We start from the raw sequence: 7,500 nt of genomic DNA, 5'->3' as shown, positions 1-7,500 counted from the left end.
GACTGAGTGAAGTGTGACAGAGAGCCGGCATGGCAGGGTGAGTGTTGGTCTTACTACGTAATATTACCATAATTGCACGCCTCTTTGTCTTCCACGGCTCCATTACCGCCCATTATCTCCCATGGGACACGTCCTCACCTGCAGCAATCCCTGGTATCACTACAGAGTAACAAGAAGCAATTGTCTGAAAGAATTAATAGTTTGTCATGAGCTTGAGGTTAGGCGGCTGTGAGGATGGCGGCGTCCCTGGTAGGATGGCCTTGGGTTGGGGTGATGGGGAGGCGGAGGGGGGCATTCCGTGTGAGTGGCGGTGACGGGTTTGAGCTGACGGGTAGGGGAGATGGAGTGGACGGTTTGAAGGGGAACTAAATGGCGGAGATGGGAGGATGTGGGGAGGACGCGGGAGATGACTATTACATAATTATTTCTCCATTCACACCCATGAAAGAATAATGGGATCACCTGAAGATCCGCCACCCCAGCCGCACTCGGGGTGGCAGATCTTCAGGTGAGACAATCTGGGGTGGCGGATCTTCAGGTGATCCCATACTTTTAATGAAAAACTTTTTTCTGCATTTTTTATATCCACTCAGTTTTTTAATGCGTTCATGTTGTTAGGTTAGGTTAGGTTAGGTTAGGCTAACCTAACCTAACCTAACCAAGTGAGAGAGTCTAGGGTGGCGGATCTTCAGGTGAGACAATCTGAGGTGGCGGATCTTCAGGTGATCCCTCTGGGGTGGCGGATCTTCAGGTGATCCGAATACTGTACCTTAGTTTTTTTTTGTAGTGGTCATGGAGATAATAGGGTATTTTTATAGGAGAGGACCATAACGCTCTACGCATTTAGGAATATTGTTTTTTATTACCTTTATGGACACTGAGAAACTTAATTTATTGGAGTTTTTAGCGCAAATTGATGGTTTCCGTAATATAGGGAATTTTTGTTAGGTGATGAGCGTAGGTTAGGGCAGGTCAGGTTAGGTTAGGTTAGGTTAGGTTAGGCTAGGCCAGGTCAGGTTAGATTCGGTTAGGCTAGGTCAGGTCAAGTTGGGTTGGGTTAGGTTAGGTTAGGTTAGGTTATGTCAGGTTTGGGTCAAGTTAGGTTAAGGTAGGTTAGGTTATGCTAGGTCAGGTTAGGTTAAGTTAGGTCAAGTCAGGTAAGGTCAGGTTAGCTTAAGTTAGGTCAGGTTATGGTAGGTTAGGTTATGTCAGGTTAAGTTAGATTAGGACTGCCTTCATTTAAGCTATCATCTCTACCAAAATACCCTAAAAAAAAAAACATTTTCGTGTTCCCTGCCCATAAACCCTGCTTCCCGATGAGTCCCCAAGATCGTAGGGAGATGAGGGGAGAAGAGGGAAAATGAAGTATTTCCGACGCGTTTTGTGCTCAAAATCGTCTATAATAAAAAAAATAAATAAATAATAAAGTAAAATAGCGAATATCATAGTTTTGTACTCGAAATGGTTTGGTCCTATTGTAAAAATTTACCGATAATAGAAGAAATTGTTTATTCAACGTTTAAATGAATTATATATCATACCTGTTAGAGGGTATGAAGGGGTGAACGAGTGCTTCTCATCTATAGGTCTTAGTCTTATCCAGGGTATGTCTGAATTTATAATATGGCAATTGTTGGAGGGCGGGACATGGTGAAAGTGCTCCCCCCTTAGTCCTACTTCGTATAGCATGGGGAGTGAAACAAGCAAATCGCTCCTTTCGTTTATGTTATCGTATTTCAAACTCCCTCTTTAATTTCTTCTCTTTCGTTTCCTTTTCTTTCTTTGTAGTGGACATCCCTTCTTACCACTTTGCTGGTGTCTCTGCATGCTCCTGCTGAACTCGCTAGGATTGTATGTGGCGTGGCTGTAATGCTTGCTGGTGGTGGTGGTCATAATCGTAAGCAGCCATTTCTAGGCTATTTGGTACTGGTCAAAAGCTATTAAGTAATTCTCCTTAGTCGCCCCCCTCCCCTCTCTCTCTCTCTCTCTCTCTCTCTCTCTCTCTCTCTCTCTCTCTCTCTCTCTCTCTCTCTCTCTCTCAGCAGATTAAGATTCGTCCCCGCTCTTCCTCTTCTCCCCACTCTTCCTTTCTCCCACTATCTCTCTGCTCCGCTGTCCATCTTTACCTCTCTCCCTCTCCTTCCTCTCCCTATTATGGTCTGAACTCTGCGGCTTAGTTAGCATGTTGCCTCCCTGACGAGCTTATCAAGGCCCCGAATCCCTTGTCTTAGCCTGGCTGTCGCTACGGCGGCGGTGGTGATGCGCTAATATGCATTAAGATCGGATTAACACAGAACTTGGGAGATTGTGGAACCTAAGCCGAAGTTGTGGTTATACTGAATGAAAATTTGTACAAGTTTACTTTACTACCGTGCAGTATTTGTGAATTTGAATTTGACTTGATGATGATGTGGATAATAACGAAACGGGTGATAATGATGTTAGTAATAGATTTGTCTTAACGTTATTTATTTATTTATACTTTTTTTTACATGTGGACAATAATGAGAAAAGAGAAAAGCGAGACAGTAGTACGGTATTATGTTTTACTTTATTATTATTATTATTATTATTATTATTATTATTATTATCATCATTATTATAATTATTATTATTATTATTATTATTATTATTATTATTATTATTATTATTATCATTATTAATTCATTTATTTTGGTATTGTTTTAGGAGAGGACCATAACGTCTACTTACCCTCTACAAAATTAAAATAAAAAAAATGAAAAATATAAATAAGTATAAATAAAAAAAAAGTTCGCAAGTGTAGAGGTGTCTTGATTTTCCTCTTTGCATCAATTCAAGTGTGGAAAAGAGAAACAAACACAAAGGTCTAGGGATTATCAGTGAAAAGGATGAAAGGTGGACAAAATACTGTGAGGATAAAGGGAGATATGGAATGAGCAAGCTCACCAGAAGAGCAGTAACCATGGAAATAACGATGGAAGATAGTGGAAGGTGCAGCACTGCGGTGGTGAGTGAGAGATTGCAGGCTGTCAAAGAAGGGAATCCGTACTGATGATTAGGGAGAAGTTTGTGATCAGAGTGATGCTTAAGAATCATCCTTTTGAGGATAGATTCAAAAGCTTTGGAGAGACAGGAAATCAAAGGTACAGATCAGTAGTCTAATGGACTCGTTCTTTGGAACAGGTTGAAGGCAGTAGTGACAATGAATGTAGGTAATGACTATACCAGTAATAAGAATAACAGTGATTATAAGAAGAGAAAGAATACTTAACGGTATTAGTAATAATGATAATAATAATAATAATAATAATAATAATAATAATAATAATAATAATAATAATAATAATGGTGATTTTAGCAGGAGTATCAGTAGTAACATGAAACATAATGATGAAGATTTGTATAATGAAAAGCCTCACTCTACTCATATGCTCTGTACATCCACAATTCTTCACACTTCCCATAGTCTCACATCCTCATCTGGCCTCACGCCTCCCAGAAGCTTTATTCACATCAATTGCTAATGTGTCTATGATGGTGTTAACTATGATCGCCCTATATGGGTCAATAAGATGTCATGTACCGCTTAAATAATGCCACAGATAAATATATGAGGTTTCACCATTACTCCATACTTTAGAACTTAGGATAGTGTTGATACGTGATACGCGTATACATTTTTTTTTTTTCATGGAGGAGGGGTGCCGGCCAAGGGCAACAAATCTGTAATAAAAAAAAAAAAAAAAAAAAAAAAGCCCACTGAGGTGCCGGTTCCCGAACAGAGTCGAAAGCGGTAGGTAGTCAAAAATTAAAGGATAAGTGTCTTGAAACCTCCCTCTTAAAATTTAAGAGTTCAAGTCATAGGAAGGTGGAAATACAGAAGCAGGCAGGGAGTTCGAGAGGTTACCAGAGGTTACCAGAGAAAGGGATGAGTGACTGAGAATAGTGGTCAACTCTTGCATTAGAGAGGTGGACAGAATAGGGGTGAAAGAAAGAAAAAAGCCTTGTACAGCGGGACCGCGGGAGGAGGGCAGGCATGCATTATTTTGAGAATGCAAATAATTGTTAAATATAAATAATAAGGATATTTTTAAGTTTGAGATTTTGTAACTACAAGTTTAAACTAGGCAGGGGTACTGTATTTTGTTGTATATAAACCAATATTATTAATTTAAACTAGGAAATCATAATGTATGTTTGTGTGTGTGTGCGTGTGTGTGTGTGTGTGTGTGTGTGTGTGTGTGTAACACTTTTTAGACTGGTATTAAAATAAAATTAACCTGTATCACTTTTAAGGTTGAAATGATGTGAAAAGGTTCTCTGTGACTAAGTGTTCGGTTTCATGCGATTCTAGAGAGGAAGAAGGCAAGCTTGCTGATAACGGGACGCTGGCCGCCATGGCATGTAAGTTTACTCGAGATCTGTCCAGCACTCTGGGCCATCGCATGCGTGAACAGCGTGCCAAACGTATGATTCGGTGCCTCATTTGCGTTATGCTGTCACGGAGTGAGCATCTCCCTGCTGGTCTGAAGATGAATTCGGTAGATGATATATTCGGTCCATGGTTTCCTGGGATGGTTTGACTTTTTTTTTTTTTTTTTTTTTTTTATATGTAGGAGGGACACTGGCCAAGGGCAACAAAAACCCAATAAAAAAAATCTCCATTGAGATGCCAGTCCCAGAAAAGAGTTCAAAGCGGTATTCAAAAATTGCAGGATAAGTGTCTTGAAACCTCCCTCTTGAAGAACTTCAAGTCATAGGAAGGTGGAAATACAAAAGAAGGCAGGGAGTTCCACAGTTTACCAGAGAAAGGGATGGATGAGAATACTATGTAACTCTTGCATTAGAGTGGTGGACAGAATAGGGGTGATAGAAAAAAGAAAGTCTTGTGCAGCGAGGCCGCGGTAGGAGGGGAAGCGTGCAGTTAGCAAGATCAGAAGAACAGTTAGCATGAAAATAGTGGTAGAAGATAACTAGAAATGCAACATTGCGGCGATGAGACAGAGGCTAAAGACAGTCAGTTAGAGGAGAGGAGTTGATGAGAGCAGCTAGGGGGATGAGAAAAACTGGCGGAAACGCCTCAGAACACCTAATTTCATAGAAGCTGTTTTAGCTAGATGTAAGATGTGAAGTTTCTCGTTTAGATTATAAGTAAAGGACAGACCGAGGATGCTCAGTGTAGAAGAGGGGGACAGCTGAGTGTCACTGAAGAGGGTATAGTTGTCTGGAAGGTTGTGTCGAGCTGATAGATGGAGGAATTGAGTTTTTTTTAGGCATTGAACAATACCAAGTCTGCTCTGCCCCAATCAAAAATTTTAGAAAGATCAGAATTCATGCGTTCTGTGGCTTCCCTGCGTGAAATGTTTACTTCCTGAAGGGTTGGACGTCTATGAAAAAGATGTGGAAAAGTGCAGGGTGGTATCATCAGCGTAGGAGTGGATAGGAAAAGAAGTTTGGTTAAGAAGGTCATTGATGAATAGTAAGAAGAGAGTTGAAGACAGGACAGAACCCTGTTATTAGATTTAGAACAGTTACCGTCTACCACAGCAACAATAGAACGGTCAGAAAGGAAACTTGAGATGAAGTTAGAGAGAAGGATAGAAGCTGCAGGAGGGCAGTTTGGAAATCAAAGCTTTGTGCCAGACTCTATCAAAAGCTTTTGATATGACCAAGGCAACAGCAAAAGTTTCACCAAAATCTCTAAAAGAGGATGATCAAGACTCAGTAAGGAAAGCCAGAAGATCACCAGTAGAGCGGACTGTGGATCAGATAGAACTTTGTGAAGTGATAGATGTTTAAGAATCTTCCAGATGAGAATAGATTAAAAAAAATTTAGATAAGCAGGAAATTAAAGCAATAGATACTTCATTTTCGTGTCTAATGCTATTATTCTTATATTCCATGTGATCTTCATTTCCTCAGTAAAGTCGTCTTTTGGTTTCCAAATCTCTCACGGCAAAAAAAAATAAAAAATAAAAAATAAATGATGTCAGTGAAGTACGTGGGTCACATATAACACAGTAGTGCATATCTTTATCGCCACAAATTGTTCGTTCCTGAGATATTCATTTTTATCAAATTTGTCGCTTCTTCCGTGTACCCACGTTACCTCGCGCCATGATAGTCTATAGGCAATGTCGGGATGTTTAGTTAGGTTAGATGTAGTTAGGTTAGGTTTGGTTAGGTTAGGTTTAGTTAGATTCAGTTAGGTTAGGTTAGAGTAGACTGATTTAGGTTAGGTTACGTAGGTTTAGTTAAGTTTGGCATAGTTAGGTTAGGTTAGGTTTAGTTTAGTTAGGTTAGATTTCCCAAGAAACCATGAGCCGAAAATATCATCTACCAGTCTAATGGTTATGTTTAGTGTTTGCAAGCGAATTCGTCCCTTATCGAAACCAAAAGAAGACTTTGAGGCAAAGAAGATCACAAAATGTAAGAACAATACCATTAGACATGAAAAATAAGTATATGAGTAGTCAAACCATCCTAAGAAACCATGAGCTGAACATATCTACCGAATTCATCCTCAGACCTGCAGGGAGATGCTCACTCCGTGACGGCAGAACGCAAATGAAGCATCGAATCATACGTCTGGCATGCTGTTCACGCATGCGCTGAAACCGCGTGCTGGATAGATCTCGAGTGAACCTACACTGGCTCTCCTTCATGTGTTATTCAGCCAGCAACACCCTGCTCTTGCCAGTCACTCGCGTCATGCAAGCATACACCGTCCATTCAGAATTGTATCCATGAGGCTGTCCCGCATCACTAGATAAAGAAAACTCTCTCTTTGGGTTTAATATCGAGTTCACTATTTTGTTTCTACTTTCTAATATTATGGCACCTTTTTCAAAACGACAATGGTGCCATATTGAAGCTACCTGTGAATTATTCTTGATCACCTCGGCTCTCCTTTCCGTTTCATTGTCCTTTGAGCCGGCGATGAATGAAATCCTTACACCACGACACAGGACCACTGTGACATCCAGGTTTCCACAGCTACCCATTTATCTGCCAAACTGAAGGACGAAAGAACAATTAGATGATTTGTGCGCTGACTCCCCCAGCCTCGATTTGATCCGGGACCCGTGCATTCATAGTCAAGCGCAATAGCCATTGCACCACGATATAATTATATATATATATATATATATATATATATATATATATATATATATATATATATATATATATATATATATATATATATATATATATATATATATATATATATATATATATATATATATTTGGAAGAAAGGAAGTAATAGCAAGACGACTTCGGCGTTCTGGAAGCGGAGTTGTTATCTGAAGGACACGTGTAGAGCAGCTATTACTGATGAATCATTGAAGTTAATTATTATTTTATCATAGGCATTTGCACACGGGTTCCTGGAAAGAAATGACTCTTAAGGATACGTCAGCTACGAGTATTCAGGCAATCTATGCATCAGCAAAACATGAATAAGACAGAAAATGGGATGAATGTGTGTGTGTGTGTGTGTGTGTGTCCATAACTAC

The 7,500-nt window shown here is 39.8% G+C and overlaps 1 protein-coding gene across 2 annotated transcripts in view; it reads left to right on the top strand.

Annotated features, from left to right (window-relative positions):
* Positions 1–7,500, top strand: part of LOC135105822 (sugar transporter SWEET1-like) — a 124,299-nt gene that overhangs the window by 326 nt on the left and 116,473 nt on the right. For both annotated transcript variants that reach the window (XM_064014419.1, XM_064014421.1), the window contains exon 1: positions 1–37. This exon is cut by the window's left edge and continues 326 nt beyond it. The gene's annotated coding sequence lies outside the window, so the exon portion shown is untranslated. The remainder of the gene's footprint in view (positions 38–7,500) is intronic.

The sequence above is a fragment of the Scylla paramamosain genome, chromosome 12 (assembly GCF_035594125.1).
Source record: "Scylla paramamosain isolate STU-SP2022 chromosome 12, ASM3559412v1, whole genome shotgun sequence".
NCBI classification, from domain to species: domain Eukaryota; kingdom Metazoa; phylum Arthropoda; class Malacostraca; order Decapoda; family Portunidae; genus Scylla; species Scylla paramamosain.
This window is presented reverse-complemented; position numbering and strand designations above follow the sequence as displayed.